We start from the raw sequence: 26,229 nt of genomic DNA, 5'->3' as shown, positions 1-26,229 counted from the left end.
TATGAACCTAAATTTCTTGGGTGCTCACTATGTCCTAAGGAGTATTCTAAGTGTTTTATACACTGTCTCACCTATCACCAAACTCATAACATAAACATTTAACCCTAATGCCACCCCTCTGATTGTAGGTGCCATGATCATCCCCATTTTACAGATGCTAAAACTGAGGCTTGAAGAGTTTATATCATTTGATTAAGGGTGCACAGCTAGAAGATTTGGAAGCCAGATTATGTGGCAGTAGTAATAATGTTAAATAGATGCAGGCATGTGTGCATGCTAAGTCGCTTCAGTCATGTCCAGCTCTCCAAACCATAGCCTGCCAGGCTCTTCTGTCTGTGGGATTCTCCAGGCAAGAATACTGGAGTGGGTTGCCATTTCCTTCTCCAAAATAAATGCATAGTACTATCAGTTACTGGTCAGTTATTCACAATGAATCCTCACATCAACTCTCTGAAATAGATGCAATGATCTATTACATCTCAAATTGCAAACCCAAAGTCTCCATTTTGGGCTTCCTAGGTGGTAGTGCTAGTTTTAAAGAATCCGCTAATACAGGAGACCTAAGAGAGGTGTGTTTGATTCCTGAGTCAGGAAGATCTCCTGGAGGTGGGCAAGGCCACCCACTCCAGTATTCTTGCCTGGAGAATTCCATGGACAGAGGAGCCTGGTCGGCTACAGTCCATGGGGCCACAAAGAGTCAGACATGATTGAAATGACTTGAGCACACACGCAGGCATCTCCATTTTATAGATGAGGACGCTGAGACACAGAGAGGGGAATTTACCTAAGATCACTCGTTAGCGAGTGGCCCAGCTGGAAAGCCGAGTCGTGACTTTGCACGACAAGCTTTCCCCAGCGCGTCCTATGCGCTCCTGATGACTCTTCTCTAGTGCTTGGTGTCTCCCCACTCGTTTTCTCTCTTGCCCTGTCTTGCAGTGTCGTTCACCTCCCTTTTTCCCTCTCCTTGTGGCTGGGGAGCAGCGAGCTCTTGGAAGCAGGGATCCTGTTTGTTGTGCCTGGAGCGCCATGTGCCCTCAGATGTCTACTGAACAGATGAGATGACTAAAAACAAAACAAAACAAAACATCACTCAGTCTCCATACAACCTTGGTCCAACCAAGATGTGTGGAATGGTTCTTACTTGAAGGGCGTGAGCTGGATGTTGGGTCTGGAAAGGCTTGAGGCTGAGGTTTCTCACCCAGGACCTTGGGTCCAACTCACAAGGCCGGGCTGTTGCCGCAGAGGTCGAACAGGTCATCAACCGTGGAGGACGTTGTGTACATTAATGGGTGGGTGGGTGGTCTGCATGTGGTCAGAGAACAGTATCCTCCTCCCAGTGGACATGACTGTGCTGCTCTGATGGGATCAGGGGAGCCTGAGATATCAGCTGTGTGGCTCTCATTAATTAGACTATCACTAAATGTCACCATGTCATTTGACAACGTTGATGAATGCGTGTCACATTTTCATAGATTCCCCAAACGAGGCAACTGGTGAAGTCAGTTGTCTCCTTGGGTGAGATCTGGTAAGTGGGTATCAGAGCTGAACTATACTTTCTGTCCTGTCCCTAGACTCGAGGCTTTGCCACTGCGGGATGTTTTATTAAAAAAAAAAAAAAGAGTTAAGAATAAAAAGTCTGAGAAATGTATAAGACGGAAGTGGGGTTTCATATAGCAGTTCCAGGGGATAGCAGAGAACAATGTGGTTTCCGTACTTGAGGAACCCCGCGGGGCCTCTTCCGCTGCAGGAGGCTGCAGCGTGTTACTCAGGTTTGGAAAGCCTTTAACATTTCATTCTGAAAGCTGGTGGGTCCTCTGTTAGTCTCTCCAGCTACTGCGTGGCCTCTTGAAGCCAGAATTATGCCGCCTTCAGCTTTCTGTCCCTAGTTCCTAGTGCATGACTTGGACCAGGGTTTTTGCTAATAAAGCCTGGCTTCCTTCCCTCGCTGTGCTGTGGATACCCTGATCTTCTTTCTGTTTCTTGAACACAGAAAGATTACTCTTGCTAGAGAGCCTTCCCACATGTGGCTCCCTTTGTGGTGGTGCCCCTCTTTCAGCTCTTCCCACGGCGGTGGCTCTTCATCATTTTGGCCTCAGCTCAGATGGAATCCCCTCCCTCTAGCCTGACACCCAGATGAAAGTGATTCCCTAGCACTTCCACCAGGCTTGGGCTGGCATGTCATCCTAGATTATTTTCAGAGCAGTTTTTCCATTCGTGTGTCTGGTTATGTGCTCGTGGGTTTGTCTTCCCCAACTGGGTTGTAACTTCCTTGGGGTTCGGTGTCTTCTCTGTCTTTTCCTGTCTTATCCTGTGCAGCATCTGGGAGATGCTAGGTGCTCAGGATGTAACGCTTGCATGAGTGGTGGAAGACATGCGGGTCTGAGATCACCATCTCCTCCTTGCCCTCTCTGCCCTCTGTCCTCAGTTGCTCAGTGTTGTCCTTGGCCTGGGTGTGTTCCTGGCTCAGTGTCATTTCTGTCTGGGTCGTGCTGTGTTGGGCATGAGGGTGCTCTTGAGGAGGGCACAGCTACACAGAAGTCATTGAACTGGTGTCCTTCTGTCCAGATCACAAATGGTCTGTGTCAATTGTCTGCTATTTCATAACCGCGCCCATGACACATGCTATCTTTCTGCCAGGTCACTTTCCTGCCCAGTCCTTAAGCTTTTGAAGAGCTGCTACTCTCTGAGAACGTACTCAGCCCCAGATAGATCTCAGGGAAATGAATATTTTCAAGATAAAGAGGGGCACAGAAAGGCACCTCTCTGCCCATCTTTCTTTCTGTCTGTTTGGAGGCTGCTGTCAGTGGGTGTCTGGTCGTGTAACTATTGATTCGTTGCTTCTGAGTTAACTCCTGCAGAATAGCAATGCCACTTGGGAAGCGGGTGCTGCCCTGGCCTCTCCCAGGATGGACCTCTGTGCACTCACTTTGCCAGGCCTCCTGCCGGGGGACCAAGGCTCTGAAGAGCCTGGACAGATGGGACTGTGGAGGGAGGCTCTTGGAAGCACACTCAGCCTGTTAAGGAGCCAAAAACTAAAATGGGAAAGCTGAAAACGCAGCCAAATGCTGGACGGAAGGAAAAGGGCATGTGGGTTTATAGGAAAACCCGAAGAAGGTGCAGAGCGATAGCCTGGTTCTCGGGGACTCCTTACCTATAAGATTAGGTGGTTTGCAGAAATGCTTCTGTTTTCTTTTGAGAAAAGAATGGCAGAGACCAGGGGGTTCAGCCATCTAGTTTTCCAGATAGTGAGATGTGACCATCAGCTCACACAAGGACAGCTTCCTGCAGAGTGAGGAGGAGCTGACCCCCAGCCCACACTGCATCACACACTGTGAGCCCTTGCTTACCTGTGTGCCTGAGACAAGGACATCTTGCACTTCTAAGTGCACAGGCCTCACGCCACCTGGGATGCCTCCGACGGACCTGGCCAGCCTTTACTACCAAGCTCTGTCCCAACTGCTTCTCCTCTCGGCCACTGAAGTCAGCATTCTTAGCCTGTATCAGCTCTGCCTGCGACTGTGTGGGACAATGTGTCAGGCAGGCGCTGAGCACCCTACCAGCAGAGACGTTCTGAACACTCGGAGCTGCTCCACGAGGCAGAGCCAGTTATTATTCCAGTTTTACACGTCGGAAAAGCAAAGGACTGGAAGGCAGAGAGAGCCGTTTCCCAGCCGTTTCCCCATGGTCAGGTGCAGACAGTGTCTGGGCTTGGACAGGTTTTGTCTGTTTTCTAGGCGCCTGCTCTTTTTGTAACAAAGGACTTTCCCCATTCTGTTGCTTTTCTTCGTCATCAGTTTCGTCTCTTCCCAGAAACCAAGTGCATTTTTGTTCTTTTGTCCTGGGCACAAGAACTCCCTTTCTGAAAGTGTTTTAGGAATTGGGTATGGGGGGCGTGTACAGTTTGGGGTGGTCTGTGGCATGATGGAGTGTGTAAGATTTGGTCTGTGGCATGATGGAGTGTGTAAGATTTGGTCTGTGGCATGATGGAGTGTGTAAGGTTTGGTCTGTGGCATGATGGAGTGTGTAAGGTTTGGTCTGTGGCATGATGGAGTGTGTGAGGTTTGGTGTCTGTGGCATGATGGAGTGTGTAAGGGTGTGGTCTGTGGCATGATGGAGTGTGTAAGGTTTGGGGTGGTCTGTGGCATGATGGAGTGTGTAAGGTTTGGTCTGTGGCATGATGGAGTGCGTAAGAGTGTGGTCTGTGGCATGACGGAGTGTGTAAGAGTGTGGTCTGTGGCATGATGGAGTGTGTAAGGCTTGGTGTGGTCTGTGGCATGATGGAGTGTGTAAGGTTTGGGGTAGTCTATGACATGATGGAGTGTGTAAGGGTTTGGTCTGTAGCATGATGGAGTGTGTAAGGTTTGGTCTGTGGCATGATGGAGTGTGTAAGGTTTAGGGTGGTCTGTGGCATGATGGAGTGTGTAAGGCTTGGCGTGGTCTGTGGCATGATGGAGTGTGTAAGGTTTGGGGTGGTCTGTGGCATGATGGAGTGTGTAAGAGTGTGGTCTGTGGCATGATGGAGTGTGTAAGGGTGTGGTCTGTGGCATAATGGAGTATGTAAGGCTTGGTGTGGTCTGTGGCATGATAGAGTGTGTAAGGTTTGGTCTGTGGCATGATGGAGTGTGTAAGGCTTGGTGTGGTCTGTGGCATGATGGAGTGTGTAAGGTTTTGTCTGTGGCATGGTGGAGTGTGTAAGGTTTGGGGTGGTCTGTGGCATGATGGGAGTGTGTAAGGCTTGGTGTGGTCTGTGGCATGATGGAGTGTATAAGGTTTGGGGTGGTCTGTGGCATGATGGAGTGTGTAAGGCTTGGTGTGGTCTGTGGCATAATGGAGTGTGTAAGGCTTGGTGTGGTCTGTGGCATGATGGAGTGTGTAAGGTTTGGTCTGTGGCATGATGGAGTGTGTAAGGCTTGGTGTGGTCTGTGGCATGATGGAGTGTGTAAGGTTTTGTCTGTGGCATGATGGAGTGTGTAAGGTTTGGGGTGGTCTGTGGCATGATGGAGTGTGTAAGAGTGTGGTCTGTGGCATGATGGAGTGTGTAAGAGTGTGGTCTGTGGCATGATGGAGTGCGTAAGAGTGTGGTCTGTGGCATAATGGAGTGTGTAAGGCTTGGTGTGGCCTGTGGCATGATGGAGTGTGTAAGGTGTGGTCTGTGGCATGATGGAGTGTGTAAGGTTTGGTCTGTGGCATGATGGAGTGTGTAAGGTTTCGGGTGGTCTGTGGCATCATGGGATTGTGTAACGTTTGGTGTGACCTGGAGGCATAAGGAATGACCCAGCTGGCCTCTAGAGGTCCCTTCTCATCAGAGAATCATAGAATCTCCATAGATTGTTCAGAGTAAGGATTTTATTCCAGGTTCTTCCACCAGCCTTTTGCTTCAGGTATCAGCAGTCTTGGGCTCTCTCACAGAGAGTTCACATTGAACACATTTCAATGGAAACACGAGCCTGTGAGGACTCCACAAGCCAGTCTATCTGGATGCCCAGGCATTGGGAGGTGAATAGGTAATAGCTCAACCTATTAATGCCCTTCTTTGTTGTACTAGAAATAGGGCCATTGGCATCTCTCCTGGGGAAACTTGAAAACATTTTAAGTAATATGAACATCATATTTCTTTAAGTTCAGAGTCTCCACTAAAGGGTAAAATGTAACGTTATTTTTGCATTCTTTGAGATTATTTTGCTTCTTCAGGAGCAGATTGATGGAGTCCTGCTATAATAAATAAATAATGCCATTGACATCTTTTAAACGGTCAAGTGATAGTATTTTTAGGAAAGGAAGAATTAGTTGGGTTAAGATGCAATTTCAAATCACAGGTGGAAACCAAAGGCAGGGAGGAAACAGGAGGAGTGTTTCCGGGGAGTGCAATTGAAGGAAACAAAGCTCTTCACAAGACAAGATCTTTCTAATTGGTATTCCTGCAGTAGTGGTGTGCCAGAGAGAAAATGGCCTGGGAGACAGGATTCCGCTAACTCTGACTTTCTCTGTGTCATCTTGGGCCGTTTTTACAAATTCTTCTGCATAAGGAAGATAGCCACTCCCTACCTCAAAGGGTTGTTTTGGGTTAAAATGAAATAATGTACACAAAGTTTAGTCTAGAATTATAGCTCTCTTTCCGTGTGTGTGTGTGTGTGTGTGTGTGTGTAAACATATATGAATGTATGTGTATACATAATAGTAACACATGTAGCAATTTTCATTAAAACCTGTTGCAGCTTAAACACTGCCCACACTTTGATGGATGAGCTATGACTGGCTTCTGGAAGATCTATGAGTAGAAGAATGCCTCTTCACCCAGCTCATACTTCTCTGGATGTTTCTCCTACACATCTGCTTAGATCCTAGGAATCTTCTGTTCACATACTTTCTTGAGCTGTTTTATATCAGAGATGGAGTGGGGAGAAAGGTCTTTAGTTTTCATCACAGATTCTTGGATAGCAAGTTATGACAGTTCATGGCTCTCAAGATGAATTTCCTACCAAAAAAAAGAAAATTATGCTAAAGGATCTTTGGAGCCCAGTTCAGTTCAGTTGCTCTTTTGTGTCTGACTCTGCAACCCCATGGACTGCAGCACACCAGGCCTCCCTGTCCATTACCAACTCCTGGAGTTTACTCAAACTCATGGCCATTGAGTCGGTGATGCCATCCAACCATCTCATCCTCTGTAATCCCCTTCTCCTGCCTTCAACCTTTCCAAGCATCAGGGTCTTTTCCAGTGAATCAGTTCTTCGCATTAGGTGGCCAAAGTATTGGAGTTTCAGCTTCAGCATCAGTCCTTCCAGTGAATATTCAGGACTGATTTCCTTTAGGATGGACTGGTTGGATCTCCTTTCTGTCCAGCTTACCTGGCACAGGTTACCTGGCACAAATAGTGGGGTCAGGATTTGATGTTCAGATTTAGGATTTGTAGACCTTTTTGCCATGGAAGACTGATTCTGCCATGGCAGGTCCATTGGACTCAGCTGGCAAAGCAGGGTAGGGATGACACTCAAGTAGGGCAGAGAGATTAAGCTCTTCTAGCTTTGAAGCCCTGAGATTGCATTTCCCCTCATCCTCACCTCTTCACTGAGAGGCCATCTCAGGACCCCCATATCAATGGTGAAAATATAAAAGGGTCTCTCTGCATTTGGTACAGTTCTGGGATAAGACCGGTGTGCCTGGGCTGAGAAATTGATCTTGAAAGTGTGAGTCACTCAGTCGTGTCCGACTCTTTGCGACCCCATAGACTGTAGCCTGCTAGGCTCCTCTGTCCATGGGATTTTCCAGGCAAGAACACTGGAGTTGGTTGCCGTTCACGTCTTTAGGGGATCTTCCCGACCCAGGGATCGAACCTGGGTCTCCTGCATTGCGGGCAGATTCTTTATTGCCTGAGCCACAGGGAAGCCCATAGAAATTGATGTTAGAACTAAAGGAACCACAGAAACCATCCTTTTCGCTGCAACTCTGTGCCACAGGGCTCAAAGTAGTTTAAATTATAGATAGCAGTCTGAGTTGTTCATGATCTGTTTCTCCCAAATCTCACTGATTCATGTGGTTGAGTTATTTGGGTTGATTTGGGTGTATTTGGCCAACTTGCTGCTTTGTCAGTGTGAGATGTTTTGGCTTAGAAAGCTTTAGAGAGGTTAGATTTGTCTTGTACTATGTACATATGAATTAATCTTACCATCTTGCTGATGGATTTTTAAAAATAATAGAATTTTTAATGAAAGCAGCAGCAACCATGAGACTGATGGAAAATGACAAAACTGACATCAACCTTCAGATAAAGCTTTGTTGGCCCCACAGAGGAAAGTGAGATATGTTTGTGTGAAATAATTTCTTGATCTTCTCTGGCTTTCAAACAGGCTGTAATGTAGTGGATGAGTGGAAAAGTGCTCTTGCCCTCAGAATAATCATCTTTGGACAAATTTACTTATCAGGAAAGCTCAATCCAAAACAATTCTAACTGGTCAGAACCCACGAGGAACAAAGTAAGAAAGAGAATATATGCAAAATATTTTTAATTGGATTCAGCCATCATACATGAAAACTGGAAAAAAAGAGCACTTTGGTGTCATGAATTGCATTGCATCACTCCCTCCCAGTCAAAAATTATACTGAAGTCCTCACATCCGGAACTTCAGAATGTGACCTGCTTTGGAAGTAGTTATAAAGAAGAGTTCGCACTGGAGTCCAGTGGGACCCCAGTGCAGTGCAACTGGTGTCCTGATGGGAAGGTGACCTGTGGAGACATGGTAGACACACAGGGAGCTAACTATGTGATGATGAAGACAAATTGGAGCAATGGGGCTGCAAGCCAAGGAAGGCCAGAGGTTGCCTGGAAGCCGCGGAGCTCAGAAGGGGCAGGGAGGAATTCTGTCCTATAGGTTTCATAGGGAGCGTGTCTGCAGCACCTTGATTTCAGAATTCTGGCCTCCTGAACTGTGAGTTGTATTTTTCTGTTGTTTCAGGCTATGCAGGTTATAATGCACTGTTATAACAGCCCCAGAAACTGATACACTTGGGTGTTATAGAGAGATGTCTTAAATAAATCATCACGTATGATGCTCATGGTATGACTGTTCCTCTCCCGGTTATCAGGTCCTAGCCTCCGTCACACACATCTAGGAGGCTGACCCAGGGTAGTGATGCAGTTAGAACTGATTACTCCTTTTTCTTAATGGACCATTGGGACAAAACCTACTGCATCTTACTTCTCAGTGATCTTAGCCACCTCAGAAGTCAGAGTTGTCCCAGACTGTGTATCATTTTTTAGATTCTAATCACCATATGGTTCTGTCCATCCAATAATCTGACCTGGTTGCAAACCTCTTTCTAATCTCCCGAACCTTTTTATCATCCTCTGGTCTTTATGATCTGTCATCAGGGATATCCTCACATCCGCAGTCTCTTCTCTGAACCTTCCCCCAGCTTTTGCTTCATCTGAAACTTGCCTCTTCCTGTCTGATTTCCACTCCTTGAGTCAGCTCACAGGCTTCCCTGGTGGCTCAGATGGTAAAGAATCTGCCTTTAATACAGGAGACCCCGGTTTGATCCCTGGGTCAGGAAGATCCTCTGGAGAAGATAATGGCACCCCAGTCCAGTATTCTTGCCTAGGAAATCCATGGACAGGGGAGCCTGGCAGGCTATGGTCGGCAGGGTCGCAAAGAGTCAAACACGACTGAGTGACTAAGACTTTTCAGAGTCAGATCAGTGGTGGTTATTTTTCCCCCATGTCCTTGCTTCCATGAGGTCTGAGATGTGAAGAGATGTTCTCCTTGCTGTTGGTCCTGGCTTATGGCTATTTCTTCCCCATCTCTCAGAATACTGTAACACTCAGCACATGCTATGCACTCTCAGCCTGCTTCTTGCTGCCGTGTCTGCTCTCTGTCCTGAGCAGCCTTCCTCAGTCTGGAGCTCCAGGCTGTCCATCCTAGTGTTAATCCATGCATCAGCTTTCATGACTCAGATGTTTCAAAGCCTGCCCCAAGTGCTGTTTTCGATACCAGCCCCCTGTGACTCGTTGCCAGCCAACAATGACCTGATCTTCCTTCAGTCTGCCCCGTCTTGGGCACAGACACCACCCTTCATTCAGCTGCTCTGTCCCAACACCTAAGAGATATGATGTTTTTTCTTTTTCTCCTGTGTGATATCTAGTCCATCAGTAAATCCTGTGTCTTTAAGACACATCCTGAGCTAGATCACTTTCGCCATCTGGAACATGGCCGCCCTAGCGAAAGCCACTCTCAGCTCTCTCCAGGACCATTCCAGGGGCATCTCATCTGGTCTTCCTGCCTCTATGTCTGTTCTCCCAGAGTCCATTCTCACCTAGTAGGTCCAGTTATCATTTCAGAACATGAATGGAATCTCGTCCCTCTGTTTAAGTCCTATAGTGGCTTCTGGTTATATTGAGAGTGAAATGCGTGTAAAAGACAGTGTTACCTGGTGTGCGCCGATAATCCGCTGTCCTCCCTGCCCTGCTCACCAACCTTCCTTGTTGTTCCTTGAACCCAGCATGTCCATTCTTGCTGAGGACACGTTCTTTCCTCTCCCAGGACCCACTAGGGTGGCTACTTCATGGCACTCACGTGTCTGCTCCAGTCTTCCATTCTCAGAGAGGACCTTCCAGACCATGCCATATGAAATAGTTATACCCTCACATCACTCCATCCCCCCACCTAACTTTAACTTTCTCTATAGCCCTAAACACTTAGGAAATTCTGTTATTTATTTATCTGATAGTTATTTATTGCCTCTTCCACTAAAATGTGAGATCCCCAAGGCCATTGGTTTTATTACTCTCATTTATAGTGGCTAAATTACCGCCTGGAAGATGGCATAGATCAAGGAGTATTTTTCGAGTGAATGAGAACTTTATTAGGAATCATAGTAAGCTGCTAATAGTGAGACGTATTTATCCTTTATTGGAAAAAGGTGACTCAGGAGTGACTCTTTCTTGGCCTAGGTTTGGGGTTTTTACACAGAGCTCAGAGGTGGGGTGTATGGGACTCAGCCTTGTTTTCTAGACTGCAGGTGGGTCAGGCCTTGCAAACGGAGTCGCGGGGTAGCGTGACATACTTCATAAAGTCTACACACCCAGAATCAAGAGGACCTTTACAATTCCAGCTTCACAAGAGGTTTTATAGAAAATCTAATAAACACTTGAAAATCGGGATTAGTTTCTAGCTTAAAGCCTATAAACTTGGGCTGGGGAGGAGGGAAGGAAATGGCAGTCAGGCAGAAAGCAGCCTGTGAGCCTGAAAGTTAACACATTGTTCAATGTCCATTATTTTGTCTGACACTTTCCTGAAAAGGGGAATTGTATCTTGAGGCTGTGGAGCACGTGGATGGAGTGCAGAGTCTGAGGCCAGACCGTTCTCTGGGGTCCCAGTCCTGGTTCTACCCCACTTTGCCGCTGTGTGACCTTTGGCACATTGATCCACCTCCCTGGGCCTCTGTTTTGTCATCATTTAAGGGAACTGATCATAGGAATGCTGACCCCTGAGTGAAGTATGGGGCATCGCAAGCAGTGTCTAGCACTCAGTGTTAGCGCTGTTTAGCTGGGGAAGGATGGAGTGCAGAGCGTCTCCGCTGTGGGCCCAGCGTGCTGATGCGTCCTGTGACCCTGGGGGCACTGCCGAGAGGCACGTGGAACAAGAATTGGGGCGCTGGAGCCCAAGCTGGCGTTGGTTGGTGCAGACCTACCGTTTCAGGGGCATTTTTGTAGTGGAGGATTTTGAAGAGTCTTGGCAAATTTCAGTGTCTTGGGAATGTGAGCAGTGGTTTGGGGCTAGGGTGACCTGAGTTTTAGTCGCAGCTCTGTCACAACCCACCATGAGATGCTGCTGAGAAAATCAGTGTTTCCACTCCCGCCCCTTTCCCACGTGGGGAGTGGGAACAGATCCATTCTGCTCCATTCGGTTTGTTACATCTGAGGAAGAGATTCTTAGCTGTTGACAAATATCTAAGTTGTAGAGACTGATTACATCTTTTTCTAAAAAGAATTTTTATTGGAGTGTAGTTGCTTCCCTGGTGGCTCAGATGGCAAAGAATCTGCCTGCAATGTGGGAGATCTGGGTTCAATCCCTGGGTGGGGAAGATCCCCTGGAGAAGGGAATGGCTACCCACTCCAGTATTCTGGCCTGGGAAATTCCATAGACAGAGGAACCTGGTGGGCTACAGTCCATAGCGTTGCAAAGAGTTGGACACGGCTGAGCAACTAAGCACAGCACAGCACATAAATATATACTATATATATATATATTTAGATCTGTTATATCTATATGTATATGTGTATATATATATATATATATTTATATAAAGTTTTTTACCCACCTTCTGCCACAAAGCTTGACTGTGTTTCCCAGCCTCTTTTGAATTTAGCTGTGGCCAGATGACAGAGTTCTACCCAAAGGTGAGCAAAAGTGTTGTTGGATTGGCCCCTAAAAATCTCCCGTGTGAAAGACTTCAGACTCTTTCGCCTTGCACCATCTGGATGTTGGTGCCCAAAAGCACCTTGGGAACCGTGGCCTATTTGGCAGATGGTTCATGAGCCAAGTGATCGAATGTTCTCATAGAGAGGGCTTCAGCCCCTGCCCCTCCAGCTGACCCAGAACCTCACTCGTTAGATTAGTGCATGAGGGCAAAATGCACTAAAATATACTTCCTTTGTGATAAGCTTCTGTGATTCTGGAGTTCATTTGTTACAGTAGCTAGCTTTACTCTCTAATTCAGCACAACTGTTGTAAGTCATATTGTCTGATTTCAGCAGCATAGAAATACACGGATCAATTTTTTTAAATCCAAACTCAAGCACTTATTAAAATTTCTTGCCCAGGCTTTTGGTGGTTTTTGCCTGTGTCTGAAAGGAGGAACTATGGCCTTTTCACACTGAATCTGCATGTTTGATTTCCCTTTGCTTGAGTCTTTACATCTCTGAACCAAGTCATGTGTCTGCTTTACTCTACAAGTTTGTGAAAACCAGTGACAAAGAAAAGTTCTACCTTGAAGTAAATTAGCACATGTCTGTAATGGCTGCGGTTCGAGACACGCTGTAATTAGTTGAAATACCTTTTAGATGACAAATTGCTCATTAATGGCTGGAGGTGTCTTATTTAGAGTAACCTTTTATGCTGGAGATATTCTAACATTCAGTGTTTTAATTGACACACAAAAGGGACAGATGGGATGATTTTTAGGCTTGTTCCTTAAAATGTTGAAGAGGAAGGAGAGAATTGCTGTCAGAGGGCAGATTTTAAAAGAGCAGCCGGGTGGTGGGGCCGTCACCTGTGGCTTTGGGGACAGGGACAGGGAAGAGAGAAAGGCGTTGTGTGGGCAGGTCTGCAAGAAACAGAGGCCGAGCAGGGACTGCAGGTGTGAAGTGGTTCTACCCCAGGATTTTGCGGTCCAGAGGTGGGATCCTTTTGCTTTCATTGTTGTTTCAGGATGATAAACAGTGGCTGGCCCAGGATAGGAGCTTCCTGTTGTTGTTTAGTCACTAAGTGCTGTTCAGCTCTTTGCGACCCCGTGGACAGTACCCTGCCAGGCTCCTCTGCCCATGGGATTTCACAGGCAAGAATACTGGTGTGGATTACCATTTTCTTTTCCAGGGAGTCTGCCCACCCCAGGGATCGAACCCGCATCTGCTGCATAGAAGGCAGATTCTTTACCACTGTGCCACTAGGACCTTCCTGACTCTGTACTGTATCCATGTGTCGCTTGGGCACCACTTACTGTGCATCTCTCGTGGGCCAGGCATTGTTCTAGGTCCCAGTCCCTCCCTCCCCACAGGAGAACAGGAACTACAGGTTGTACAGAGTGAAGGAGAGTAACCTTCTCCCAGCCTGCAACTTGCACCGACCACTTAGCTATAGGCGCTCTTCTTCCAGCCCGACACGTTCACTAGGACTCCTGTTTGGAGAGACAGACCTGCACTAATGCAGCTTCTTCTACTTGGTACTCTTTGAGCAGTGCACAACCTGCACAACTGTACCAGACGGGCACCAGCTGTCAACACGGAAATCAGTAGACAAACAACATGCTGCGTGGTGAAAAGCTAAATATGGGTGGGGTGCAGGGGCAGGGGCATTTGCAGGGTGGTCCAGGGCCTAATAGTGGGGACAGCTCTATGGGGATCAGCAGGAAACACATTCTAGGCAGAGGAATCGGCAAGTTCCATGATCTAGTATAAGAAGAGCAGGGTGAGAAGGAGGCAGTCTCAAAACTGAAGGCATGAGAAAAGGCGGATTTAGGATGTTGAGTATGTTTGGGAAATAGAATAACATCAGAATGAAGAAGCACATGATGAAAGCATTTTCAGCTTTAGGAGATGAGAAAATAAATAAAAATCCCACCTGAACAAATCCAGCACCTGTGTTGATGTTACTTCCCATGTGAAGTTTCCTGGTGGAGACTGTCCAGCCTCTCACAGCATCGTGGTTGTGTAGCAGCTGGTACTTTCTGTCTGGATCCCACCTCACACATGTCTAGTCGTGTGAGTCTCGTGTTTTTTTAACTGGAATGTCATCTTTCTTGGGTTCATTATTCTTTGTCATCTTCATTTATCACATACGAAAAGTATAAACATTTAAAATCTGCCCAATATCTGATCTGACTTCTTACCTGTTGCCATTTCCAGGATATTACATCATGAAATTAAGCCGGCATTTTACGACCGTGTGCAAATGTGTGTATGTATAGCAGACACATATTTGGAATTAATGGACTTGTAGAAATCAGAGATGGATTAGGCCTAATGAGCTGTTGAGAAGAATTATTTAGCACATATTTCATATCTCTGTTCGGTAATCAAGCCTACACACTGAGTATGCTAAGAAGGTAAGGTCTTTACATCTCTTCTCTCCTTGGATCACCTCCGTGTGTGCCTGAGAATTTAACATCGGACCTCTGGAGCATTTTGCACCAACTTTATTAACCATCTAGTTTGACATTTCCATGCCCTTAGGGTGATCTTGATATTGAAAAAATAGTTGCTTAGCTTGTACCGTTTATATGGAAAATAACTGTTGCCTGGCTGTAAGGAGCCCCCGGGGCTGCTGGACTGGCTCCAACCAGGTGGCAGGAGTCATCAGAGGCCAGGTCCTGCCCCCTCCCCAGACGCCCCCTAGTCTGTAGGGCAGACAGGCCTGACCTTCGAGAGTACTGGTTGGAAGACTTGGAGAATTAGCCTAGATGAGAGGTTTAGATATATAATGTTTTGAATTTGTACCCAAAACAGATGATTTCTCTACTGCCTTCTGTTTTCACCTAAGATATGTTAGAGCCGGTGCCCGTCTGTCCAGTTGGACCAAATGCACTGGCTGAGGCTCACTCTGTTGATACTGTCCCTTCAAGCCTACATTTTCAACAGACCTTCAAAATCCTATTCACAGCAAAATCCTATTCACAGCCTATTCAGGTTTTCCTGACTAACAAAAAAGAAAGCATTACGAAAGGTGGGCCCCTTGATAGTGTGCAATTTGACCCCGAGAAGGGCTGACTGTTTGAAGCTATAACAGAGACATGAAATTATAGGACTTAAAGGAGATGGGTCGACACAGGTCAGCTTCTGATAGTCAGATGCCTGCCCTGTGGATTTTCTTTATAGCCTGGTTAGGTATAATACATAAATGCAGAGCCTAAACATAGAGGCTTCTCAATTCTTGTCTGTCTGCATAAAACATGCTCATTGAGAATGTGTTCTGTAGTGGAAAAAAGATGGAATCCATAGAGGTTTTTGTAAATCAACTATACTTCAATAAAAAACATTGAAAATGAGCGAAAAAGAAAGTTGGGCAAAAATGGGGAAACTAAATGGAAAGCAAAATGAAAATTACAAATGGGAAAAAGAGGACAGACTCAGAGTTGGGTAGCTTTGAGCTGGAACTCAGCTTGATCTGGGAAACTGTTAAACCTCTTGGAGTCTTTATGTTTCTTATCTGTGCAATGGGGCTTAAATAACACCAGGAAAGTGGAGAGTAGGTGCTAATTGGAGACACACTGGTTGGAGATTTTTCTGAGACAGGACCTTTGAGTGAGAACTGACCTAGTGAAGGGAGTGTGTGTATGTAGAGGTGGGGAGGGTGTTCCCGACAGAAACACAGACCATACCCAGGTGCACAGGTGGGGGCATCCTTGGATCCAGCAGGCAGAGGAGAGGAGGGCGGAGCCGAGATCTAGCCACCGTCATCTCAGGTCCACAGCGACCACTTCCCAGTTTGGCATTAGTGTTTTGGAAACCACCGGAGCAGTTTGATCATTTTGGTTACTGCATATTGATACATTTTTCTAACTTTATTTTATGATGATTTTCATGTCCCACCCTTGTTCAACTGTAAGGCCAAGCCCGTATATGACCTGCATCCTGCGTCAGGGACTGGCCAGAGCCCACACCAGGCTTAGTGAGCTCCCCAGCCCCTGAATCACCTGAGCCCCTTGTCATATCAGCTCTTTTCCTGCATCTCTGTTTTTGGTTAGACTCACAATGATTCACAAAGTAAGAAGCCACTTCCAGCTGTTACATTGTGAGGATGTCCTTGATGGATCAAGAAATTCCCCCAAGTTCAAGGCCACTGGTTTCTTGGGTGAATAAGCAGTGTGCCATCACTAGATTTTCATTCTCATTTATGATCAAAGCCTTGGCTGTCTCACCAGGCCCCTGTTGCTCACGGTCTTATGATGGTTGAGGTTGATGAAATGTCCTGGAAGAATGATTTGTGATAAATGCTTTAGCAGAAAGGCCATAAATCTGCTATTCTTATTTTATTATTTATTTTAATTGAAACTTTTTTTCACTAATTTAAAAAAATAAGTAATTATTGTTCATTTGCTTTGTAATTATTACCTTGGCTGATGCTGGGTTGTTGCTTTACAGTCTGTACTGATGGTGCTTTTGGTCTGTATTTCACAATAATGCTGCTGAGTTGCCGATAAAATATTAATTAAACATACTCTTGTTTTTGTCTTTTTACATATAGTTACTATCAGAAATATATTTTTAACTATTCCATTAATTCTATGAGTGCTAAGTCACTTCAGTCGTGGCTGACTCTTTGCAACTCTGAAGCCCACCAGGCCCATCTGTCCATAGGATACTCCAGGCAAGAATACTGGAGTGGATTGCCGTGCCCTCCCCAGGGGAATCTTCCTGACCCAGGGATCAAACTCAAGTCTCATAAATCTCCTGTATTGGCAGGCAGATTCTTTACTACTAGCACCACGTAGAAAGTATCATTAATTCTATAATTTCTATTAATTTCATAATTTGTTATTTTCTATTACTTGTTTTAAATGGTAGATTATATGATATAATTAAAAAGTATATTTTATTGGCCATGGTTCTCTGACCAGGGATTGAACCTGTGCCCCTTGCATTGGCAACTCAGAGTCTTTACCACTGGACTGACAGGGAAGTCCCTCTAAGTTCTTTTCTACTTGAAAGTCGGGATCAGAAACATCCCCGGAGAAGGGATAGGCTACCCACTCCAGTATTCTTGCCTGGAGAATCCCATGGACAGAGAGGAGCCTGGTGGGCTACAGTCCAGGGGATCGCAAAGAGTCGGACATGAGTGAGCGACGAAGCACAGCACAGAAAGTGAGGGTGGGTCACGGACCAAGCAGGTGGGTGGGATAAAGGATGCATGTCACTCCTTGGCCTGAGATTGGTCCTCCTTCCTCTGTATTCATTTTGAGGTCAGCTAGATCTTCAGGGCCCCTCACAATGGGCTTGGCTTATGACAGGCCCTCAGTAATGGTTTGATGAAATGTTTACTTGAGTAGCAGGAAATTTTATGAATCCTGCGAGCCAAACATGGATTATTTTCCTTTTTATTATGAAACATTTTATATGTCAAGTACATGTATCATGTCTGTGTTTAAAAAACATAACCAGTTGTTCGCTTATGTGCCCTCCCCTTATTCTTTTAAAAGCTGTGAAACCTCCTATGTTCCCACTATTTTATACCTTGTCTCTGAGGAGCTGACTACAGCCCTGAACTTTTAGATCATTTCATTCCTTTTTTTAAAGAAGTTTTACCAAATCTAGAAATATCCTTAAACAGTATATTGTTTTGGATACAGTTTTGTTTTTTTTCTTTATGTAAAAATAAATTTTATTTATTATCCTGCAAGTGTTTTTCATTTAACATCGGGTATTTTTTAATAATTAAATTAATATCATCTGAGTGTGCATAAAGGCAGACCTCTAAGTCATTTCAGATAATTAACTGGTCTATAATTCATCAATCAAAAATGGTTCAAAGCCCTGGAATGTGAGTGTGTGCACACAAATGCCTGCAAAAAATAATAAGCAGCGGAAGGCCTTTCTACCAGCATGATGATGCTCATACAGCTTCAGGGTCGGGAAATTATAAGTGACTTTGATTTTCTTCTTGTGTTTTCTGTATTTATTAAATTAAAACAAATTAAATTTTGGTTTTCCAAAATTGGAAAAAGGCTGATGTTGTAAAATCGAAGAAAAGTAAAAACAGCCTACCCTTTGAGCCCATGATGCTCCATCTGGGTCTTAGGGCTTTTTGCACACATACTATATTGTGTGTGTGGTTTTGGTGGGCCCCGTGTGGTCTACCAGGATATATAGGGCATGGTGCCTCGACAAGCCTCCAGCCTCACCAGAATCAGGGCATGGGAAGAGTTGGAGAAGGACCCCACCGCTGGTCTGGGAGCCAGCGATGGTGTGGGTTGTGGGAGGGGCACATTGTGGGGCACAGAAGGGGACTTGGGACGTCAGGGATGAGGCTGGAGGGGGCTGCGGTGGCTGGGCTGTAAGGCCAGAGCACTACTGTGCCTGGAGCAGCAGCAGCAGGTCACTGAAGCTGGCCCTCTCCTGGAGGGCATCTGGGCTTTCTGGGCTGGTTGGTCTGTTCCCCACAGCCATGACCTGGCCCATTTCACATCTGAGTCAGGGTCTGGGGTCTTCCCAGACACAGACTAAGCAGAGGATTCTGTGTGTGGCCAGGTCACCTTTGATTTTACTCAGCAGATATTGATTGTCTGCCAGCCATGTGCCAGGCAGAATTCTAGCCACTGTGGAATCTGCTAGTTAACAAGACAATCCCTGCCCTCATGGAGCTTTCTTCTGGGAGAAGGAGACAAATAAAAACAAGATCCAGTAAGTGGTCTACATACAAACAAGTTCCACTCTGAGAGGGCATTTGTTAAGACCAATTTGTTGTTAAGTCCAGCATAGTTAGCCTAGGTACCCAACTAACACAATCGACTGTTTAGTCCTGCACTCTAATAGGTTTATAATACTTTTTGCACAAATAATACATAAAAAAGCAAAGACAGAAATAAAGCATTTAAAATCTTACAGTACCTTGTAAAAGACACTAGTACATATAACAGCAGGCACACAGGGGCTGGCCCCCAGTGAACAGACAAGAGTGACTGACTGGAGAAGCGGAGGAGATGGGAGATAGTAGAGCTGAAGGATCATAAGCAATAGGAGATGGTGGGCAGGCTGCAGCTTCACCCACATCTGACAGTGATGGAATGCATGTTCATGTCTTTGAAAGTTTGCAACTTGCAGGTTTTGTATGTAGGGGACCTACTCTCCATCCAAAATCTGGATTCTATCAATATTAGCTGGTGCTGCGGGCTGTGGAGAAGATGGAGTGTGGGGAGCTAGGGAAGGGGTGAAAGCCACGATTTCAAGTGCAATGTCAGACAAGGCCTATGTATGGGGTTACTCTTCACATACCTGTATATTTTAAATGGTCAAAGAAAACACATTATTTCGACATCAGAAGAAACGCATTAGGGTAACAGTGAAAGACACCATTTAAGGCAGTGCATACTTTTTTCCGCCTTTGCGGAAAGGCTGTTGTGCATATGTGTCAGAAATATATCCCAGGGTCTAACATTCTCTACAGCCACAGTGCTGATACTCACTTGTCAGCCACGCTCTTCGTCCTGTCTTAATTGCTGCTGCCAGAAAGAATAAAGAATGGAAGAGCTTTGTCCGGCTTCATCATGGGAAACCTGTCTCTGATCAGCACATGAGGAGTAATGAGATGGTGCTGATGATGGGATTGTTCATGACTTCATAAGCGTACACATCTCATCGGTGGGTGGGCGCTGCAGAGAACTGGCTGGAGATGCACAGCTGTCCTCAGGAAGCTTTCTGGAAGCTTCTGAGGCTGGTCTGGGCCGGTGCAGAGCCAGGGATAGTCCAGTCCATCCTCAGGGCAGCATTTAGCCCAGGGGCCTTTGGAACCACTTTGCATGGGGCAGTTTAACTGCTGGGACGCCTTACAGCCTCTTGAAAGCAATGGCAGGGGAATAAGGCAGGAGTTGTAAATAGATAAACCAACCAGCAGATAAAGGCATTAATAAGTGGATAGGGGAGCAGAACCCGAGCTGTGAGCACCCGCCAGATCAAGAAATGTCAGCTTTCCTCTCAGCTTCTCCTCCACGGCGCCAACTGTCAGTAATTTAACTAACATTTTGTAAATAAATGTGGCACTCGGACAGCTGTCAGCGCGCCTGCTATAAACACTTCTTTTGTCACCGAGAGCTGGCAGGGCTGCGCTGTTTCTCTGTGACTTCAGCGGCCACTGCCAGTTGGCTCCCCGGCCTTGGACTGACTGTCGGGGGGCTTGGGGAGGCCTGCAAGCTCGTGTCCCCGTGTCCCTGTCTCCCACGCAGCTCCGATCCTGTTGGCCCACAGCTTCCTGCAGGCTCAGCACTTCCGGTTGCCTTATGGACCAGGGTTCTTGACCTGGCCCAATTAATAGGAATTGACCAGAGGCCAGACAGGAAATTCAGGCTAGGCTTTACTGGGGCGTCTGCTACAGCAGAGGGGAGCGAGAACAAACAGCAGGTTCCCTGCCTGCTCCCTGCCGTGAGGTGGGCTTGTTCCACATATGGGATGAGGGTAGGGGTGGGTCCAGGAGTCGGTCGGGCTGAAGGGGTGGCCTAGGTGGTCTTCCCACTCCTCTGGTGGTATTGAGTGCAGGGCATGGGCAGTGCCCTGCTTTTCCTCCCGACACTCTGTTTTTGCTTCAGGCTACTCAAAAGTGGCAGTTGGGTTTTTTGGTCTCTTTGTATCTTTTGGGTACAGAATTTGCCCCAACTGTGCACAGTCACAAAGAGTCAGGTATGACTGACTGACTGAGCAGGCATGCACTCGGATGCACACGTTGTTTTTGGTCCCATACAGCTTCTTTGCATTTTGTAGCTTGAGAAGAGGTGTGTCCAGGTGCATGCATTACGGCTAAGGATCCCAGCTCCCAGCCTGTCTCAACTGTACTCGGATGATTGGGGCAGGCCTTGCTCTTTCCTGCTTGTCCTGCATCCCAGGTTAAAAACCCAGGTTGCACTTTTCCAAACACCTCAGTGTTTTAGGGAAGGATTCCAGGTCCCTGATACTTTGGTTTCCCCCAGTGGCTTTGCTCTTGCTAAGGAAGAGACATTTATTTATCTAGGCCCAAGAAACCGAACTTGCTGTTTTCCGCTCCGGCTGCCCGATGATTACTTAATGCTATGCATACAGATTCCTCCTCCAGAGCATAAGACAAATGGTTCCGGACTGTGTGTGGATTCGCCCAGGTCTCATCACTGATCTTTATTAAATAGTTAGCGCTTCCCTATGCTCTGCTGCCCAGCTTCAGGATTCTTAACCTTCAGCCAAGCAAAAGCAGAGGGAGTGGAAGGATCTGTCTTAATAGGAAAGTGCCATGGGCAGTAAGTACATGGGGGTTATTGTCATCTAGGTGATGAAGCTCGGTGAGAATGCGGATGGACTGGGTGATTAAGTAGGTAGAGATGTGTTTAGTAATAATAAAATTTCTAGTGAACGTTCGTGAAGTCTTGCTGTTTTCTGGTCCTGCTCTGTTCACCTGCCATACATAGTACCTCACTTAACACTCACAGCTGTGTGTCCATCCCCATTTTACAAATGAGGGTCAGAAGTACAGACACTTCTGCAAGCTGCTCGAGGCCTAATGCCTAAAGCCTGGAGGAAGGGGTTTGATCGCCAACCATTGATTCCTGGTGCTCCTGGCAACTGCCTTAGGCTTCTGCAATTGTAGCTTCCATGTGTGCTGGGTATGGAGTCACTGATTTTAAAGAAGTTGTATGTGTGCGTGCCTGCATGTTAAATCACTTCAGTTGTGTCTGATTCTTTGCGACCCCATGGACTGTAGCCCACCAGGCTCCTCTGTCTATGGGATTCTCCAGGCAAGAATACTGGAGTAGGTTGTCATGCCCTCCTCCAGGGCATCTTCCCAACCCAGGGATGGAACCTGCAGCTCTTATGTTTCCTGCATTGGCAGACGTGTTCTTTATCACTATTGCTACCTGGGAGGCCCTTAAAGAAGTTAGGACACCGTAAAATAAACCCCGCATGAAAACCAAGGGACTAGCTTTGATATTTTTCCAATGAAGGGGAAGGCTTTTTATAGTATTGGGGAGACCCATGAGGGACATTATTCCCTAGAGCAGGGTCCACAAACCTCCGGGATCTAATGCCTGATGATCTGAGGTGGAGCTGATGTAATAGTAATAGAAATAAATTGCACTATAAATGTAATATGTTTGAGTCACCTTGAAATCATTCCCCCACCCACAGCCCAGAGCAAAATTGTCTTCCATGAAACCAGTCCCTGGTGCCCCAAAGTAGGGGAGCTGCTGCTCCAGAGGATATTATAGTTAATATAGAGAGAATATAGAGGAATGGTTATGAGAATGGACTCGGGTGTCAGCTGGGAAATTTACTTAACCTCTCTGGTAACACAAGAATAGTAATTAATAGAAACTACCTTGTAGGGATGTGTCCTAAGGATTAAATAAAATAGTCCATATAAAGTATTTAGCAGTACCTGGTGCAGAATAAACATTCATTTTCTCATTGAAATATTTATTACACGCATGTGGTGTGGATTCTGCAGTGACTAGGAGACATAATATGTTGTTGGAGCTTCTGTTCTCTTGAGGAAACCAACAAACAGACCTGTACAAATATATGAGCTCCCAGGAAGTGCTATGATCAGGCCACCTGAGCGGCTGCTGTGGGTTGGTGGGTTAGTGACAGTCTCTTGAGAGGAAGTGACATCTGAGCTGAGATCCAATGGGGACCCAGTGGTGTGGGAATGGACCCCTCCAGGCGTGGAGGATGGGCTTCATGCGCTGGAGGAAGAGAAACGAGATCATTGTGTCTGGAGCTGAGTGGACAGAGGGGAGGAATGCAGGATGAGGTGGGTGGGGTCAGATGGGCAAGGCTCTGAAAGTTAGGTACTGGATTTCTGTCTCATTTCTTTAAGTGACAGCACGCTATGGGAACATTTTCTTTTATTCTTAAGATTTTTTTTTTTTAACGTAGGCCATTTATTAAAAGTCTTTACTGGATTTTTTTTTTTTTTACAATATTGCTTCTGTTTTATGCTTTATTTTTTGGCTGCAAGGCATGTAGGGTCTTAATTCCCCGACCAGGAATCGAACCTGCATTTCCTGCATTGGAAAGTGAAGTCTCCCAATGGACCACTCGACCGCCAGGGAAGTTCCTGCTGTGAAAGCACTTTAAATAGAGCTGTGGCATGGCCTCAGTTACAACAAGATGGTGCTGGTGGCCATTTGGGTGTTAGTCTATTAGGCTGAGAATTGGAAACTCTGATACCTGTAAAGGTTATGAGAAATCCAGGTGAGAGCTGGCAGCAGATTTGACAGTGGGGAGGCATTAAGATTGAGAGATGCTACAGATATGTTTGATGGTTAAGCAGAGTAGGCTGATGGAATAAGTTTAAGGATATGACTGACTACGATACTTGTACTCTGTGTTACTTTAAAATAACAGAACACTGTGGTTTTATTAGACTTTCATTATTGTGGTGTTTCCATGATGAATTACTTACATTTTGAGATACACCCAGAAAATGATTTGCCATATTACTGCTTTGAATCAAACATGGATGTTCTGATTTAGAAAGCGTCGCCCGACCTCCCCTACTTAAAACCCATTCAGGGGCACCTATTTTTTGGTTTTTACTCCCTTTCTCTACTTTGCTTATGCAATTGAGATTCTTTTTTTTTTTTTTAATTGGAGGCTAATTACTTTACAATATTGTGGTGGTTTTGCCATACATTCACATGAATCAGCCATGGGTGTACATGTGTTACCCATCTTGACCCTCCCTCCCACCTCCCTCCCCATCCCATTTCTCAGGGTCATCCCAGTTAAAAATTTTCCCCAAAGTCATTTGGTGATTCGGTGTCTTAAGTCCATATCCAAATTTCCTGATAGAGTTATTTTGGAATTGGAGTGGGGTGTGTGTGTGTGTGTGTGTGTGTGTGTGTGTGTATGCTGACCACAGATAATAAGGGAAATAGGAAGAAGGTGCATGCAAGCTAAGTCATTTCAGTTATGTCCAACTCTTTGCAAACCCATGGACTGTAGCCCACCAGGCTCCTCTGTCCATGACATCCTCCAGGCAAGAATACTGGAGTGGGCTGCCATGCCCTCCTCCAGGTTACCTTCCTGACAGGGATTGAATGCACCTTTCTTGTGTCTCCTGCATTGGCAAGTGGGTTCTTTACTAGTAGCACCGCCCGGGAAGCCCAAAAAGAGGGTACGATAGGGATTTGGTGAGGAGGGGAAGGAAGGGGGAGAACTCCCTGTCCTGATTCATCACATTGCCTCTGCAGCCCTCCTGTTTCCTCTCAGGGTCAGATTTATTTTCTGTGGACCTGGTTTAGTCTTACATAGAATAATAGTGTTTACTTAGGGTCTCCTTCTCAAGTCTTCTTACCTGTAGAGTTTTAGTCCAGGAGGACAGAGGAGACTCAGTCCTAGGTGCAAGCCCTGTCTTCTGTAGAACAAAGAGCAAAGGGTGGGCAGACAGACTGTGACAAGCTCACTTTTAAATCAAATACTGGCATTCACTGTCATTAATTCTGATATTTTGTTCTTTTGCGGAATCAATGTTAAAGTAGCAGAATGGTAATTTTGCTCAGGTATTGCAATAACTAGGAATGGTAAAAAGAGAAGAATCAAGGAAATCACAGCTGTACTTATATAGAGAGAGCAGATTCTTAAATATCTCATTAACTCCTAAATGTATCAATATAAAAATTGGTGTTCAGAATGAAGAACCTGAGACATCAACACTTTAAAATATATTAAATTACATTCAGCCTATTCGGTCTCCCGAGGCATTGAAGGGAGTCATATATTTTCAGCAATTTGTCATCAAAGTCGGTTAAAATTAAGGTGATCATTTCAGCGCATATAGAATTAAACTTCAGTTTGTCTCAACATTCATTTAAATGATACATTGCATTCCTCTACATGATACCAGCAAACTGAGGTATTGCTGGAAAATGCATGTTTTTAATCTCATTTTGGTTTGAGTATCTTTTAAGCAAGTTGTTCCCTTGAGTGTCTTTTTCTCAAGCCTTAGATATGCTAAGTGGTGGATTATCAAACCACTGGCCAGAAGGAGCTAGTTCTCAAGATCAGTCATTGCTGAAAAAGAGACCCTACCTGTGATATGTCTGTATTGGAACCAAGGAGCACATAGATTTTATGCAGAGTTAACACCAGCATTTGTCAGTCACTTTACATGTACCAGTTAGAGTTCTGGTGTTTACATCTATCTCATGACAATCTATACAATAGATTCTACTGTTATTACCACTCCGTAGTTAAGGAGGGGCTTCCCTGGTGCTGAGTGGTAAAGAATCCGCCTGCAATGCAGGAGAGGTGGGTTCGAGCCCTGGGTTGGAAGATCCCCTGGAGAAGGAAATGACAACACTCCAGTATTCATGCCTGGAGAATCCCATGGACAGAGGAGCTTGGTGGGCTACAGTCCATGGGATTGGAAGAGAGTGGAACACAGCTTAGTGAGTACCCAACAACAATAGGTAAGGAAAGTGAAGCTCGCAGAAGTTAAATAACGTGGCCTCCCCACCCCAGTTACCAAGTTTCCTTTATAGTTCCAAAGGAGATTCTTCTTCGGTCATAAGGAAAGTGTCCATCCTACTATTTTAACTCTCTAGGTTTCAGCTGTGAAAATGAAGAGAGGCAGGGAGAGGTATGGTGAGTGCCCGTCTGTGACTGTATCTAGTGCCTCCTCTGTTATTCCTGCAGAAACAGAAGCTCTGCACTTTCACTTAGGACTGAAGTCAGCAGTTTGTGTGTGTGTGTGTGTTTTAATACTATCTTAGCAATTAATTATCCCTTTTAATAAATGCAATGAAAAAGAATCATTATTGGGCTACTCCTTTAATTGAATTAATAATTTATTATGACTATTAATTTTTTTTTCATTTTCCATGTATTATTCTTGTTCTATTAGACAGATATGACAGGGAGAGAGAGTGTGAAGTTCTCTGGGCATCCATGGTTGAAGTCTTCTGAAACACACAGACTAACAATGGTCTGTGTTCCGTGGGAGGGTGCAGTAGGCAGATGGTGTGGGATGTGCTGAGATCGTCTCATCACTGCAAACGTGATTGAGGTCTTCTGGGTAGTTTCTTGGGCAGAGGTGAATGGAATCACAAAGTCATTCATGGATGCTGCAGACTTCTTCATCTGAAAGTGACTTCTCAATCAGGTCCATTCCCATTTCTCTAGTTATCCACTGACCTAGGCAAGGGGATGCTTTGCACTTAATAGCATGATAATCTGGTTGTGGGTCTAACTGTAGAAATAAATCATAATTTCTTTATATCCAGCATTCCATTTAGGGAGATGGCTCCTGTGTTGGAGTTATAATAAAGGGTTTGAGGTGTGGA

The 26,229-nt window shown here is 45.6% G+C and overlaps 1 protein-coding gene and 1 long non-coding RNA gene across 10 annotated transcripts in view; both read left to right on the top strand.

The window, feature by feature from the left end:
• NTM (neurotrimin) overlaps positions 1-26,229 on the top strand; it is a 951,991-nt gene that overhangs the window by 542,312 nt on the left and 383,450 nt on the right. The window lies entirely within an intron of this gene.
• On the top strand, positions 4,066-5,229 carry LOC120874456. Of its 2 annotated transcripts, XR_005723651.1 has the most exons (4): positions 4,066-4,160; positions 4,256-4,284; positions 4,689-4,882; positions 5,144-5,229. It is a non-coding gene; the product is annotated as an uncharacterized LOC120874456 (long non-coding RNA). The 2 variants fall into 2 exon arrangements; XR_005723650.1 differs by lacking the exons at positions 4,066-4,160; positions 4,256-4,284 and having other exon boundaries at positions 4,672-4,882.

Source organism: Oryx dammah, unplaced genomic scaffold, assembly GCF_014754425.2.
Source record: "Oryx dammah isolate SB20612 unplaced genomic scaffold, SCBI_Odam_1.1 HiC_scaffold_15, whole genome shotgun sequence".
NCBI lineage: Eukaryota > Metazoa > Chordata > Mammalia > Artiodactyla > Bovidae > Oryx > Oryx dammah.
Note: the sequence above shows the minus strand (reverse complement) of the source record. Positions and strands in the feature narration are given on the sequence as shown.